At 40.4% G+C, this 1,358-nt stretch overlaps 1 non-coding gene across 1 annotated transcript; it reads left to right on the top strand.

Annotated features, from left to right (window-relative positions):
- Nucleotides 1–455: 455 nt before the first annotated feature.
- LOC132532013 (U1 spliceosomal RNA) lies at nucleotides 456–619 on the top strand. The gene has a single exon (XR_009544275.1). It is a non-coding gene; the product is annotated as a U1 spliceosomal RNA (small nuclear RNA).
- The last annotated feature ends 739 nt before the right edge of the window (nucleotides 620–1,358 follow it).

Genomic DNA, 1,358 nt, shown 5'->3' with positions numbered 1-1,358 from the left:
GGCCAGAGACAACCAGGAAACTAACTCCATTACCATAAAACCAGAGACTGCGAGCCACATGGCAGAGCAGTTCTCCTGGGTTCCCTTACCCTACTGCTCTCTGCTGGTGGGGGAAGCCCTTCCCAATAAAGTCTCTTGCTTTGTCAGCATGTTTGTCTCCTTGGGCAATTCATTTCTGAGTGTTAGACAAGAGCCCACTCTCAGGTCCTGAAAGGGGTCCCCCTTCCTGCAATGTTATGATGAGAATGAATTTGGAGTGAGAACATTTTACCTTGTTCAAAATCAGGGACCAGTCTTTAATATGGCAAAAACATAAGAGAAGTCTTTAGAAAATATTTAATTTGGTGGTCTCATGTGGATTCTATGAGTCATTATATCTAGCAAAGCAAGAAATCTGAGAGCAGAAAAGTTTGAATAAATATGAAATAGATGATTGAATTAAAAACTCAATGGATATACGTACCTGTTGGGGGAGATACCATGATCATGAAGGTGGTTTTCCCAGAGTGAGTCTTATCCATTGCACTCTGGATGTGCTGACCCCTGCAGTTTCCCCAAATGTGGGAAACTCGACTGCATAATTTGTGGTAGTGGGGGACTGCATTCGTGCTTTCCCCTTGTGTTTAACAAACAAACAAACAAACAAAAACAATGGAGGGGGTAAACACAGACAGAAAATGAAATTAAAAAGGCAAAATCTATATATCTATAAATATATATATATATATATACATATAGATGTATCTAGATATAGATATATAGATATATTTACTAGCTTGAGCAAATCTCCCAGAACTCAGAAAAAAAGTAAAAATAGATTGATATAAAGTGCAAAAACTGATGTGTTAAGAATGACCATCAGCTAAAATAGTGGAGTAGGTAACTCCAAGGGGCGGTCCCTTCACAGAAACATTGAAAAATCAAGCAAAAACTGTCACAGTCAACTTTATCAGAACACAGGAAACCAGTCAAAGAAAGATTTAAAGTAACAAAGTGAATGCTGAAGGAAAAGATAACTTGTAAGTGATAGAGAAACTGTGGCATTTTTACTTGCCTGAACCCCAACCCCACCCTGGCTCAGCAGTGATCTTCTTCATTCCTGAGGGAGCAGAGGGAGCAGAGAGACCTTATTTATACAAAAAAATGTGTTTGTCTGTTCTGACTGCCTGAAGGACTGCCTGAAGGGGACTGGCTGCAGGGCTGAAACAAGCGCATGCCTTTGCTTCTCAAATTATGATCATTACTCCTGGGAGAAAAGCAGAAGGCATTCTTCCAAAACTTTTTAAGGCAAGCACCTAAGCCAAAACTCTGGGCGTGGGATGGATGGGGTGGTTCATTTGAGGCAAACATGATATGCC

Source organism: Lagenorhynchus albirostris, chromosome 13, assembly GCF_949774975.1.
Source record: "Lagenorhynchus albirostris chromosome 13, mLagAlb1.1, whole genome shotgun sequence".
In the NCBI taxonomy this organism is placed as follows: domain Eukaryota; kingdom Metazoa; phylum Chordata; class Mammalia; order Artiodactyla; family Delphinidae; genus Lagenorhynchus; species Lagenorhynchus albirostris.
Note: the sequence above shows the minus strand (reverse complement) of the source record. Positions and strands in the feature narration are given on the sequence as shown.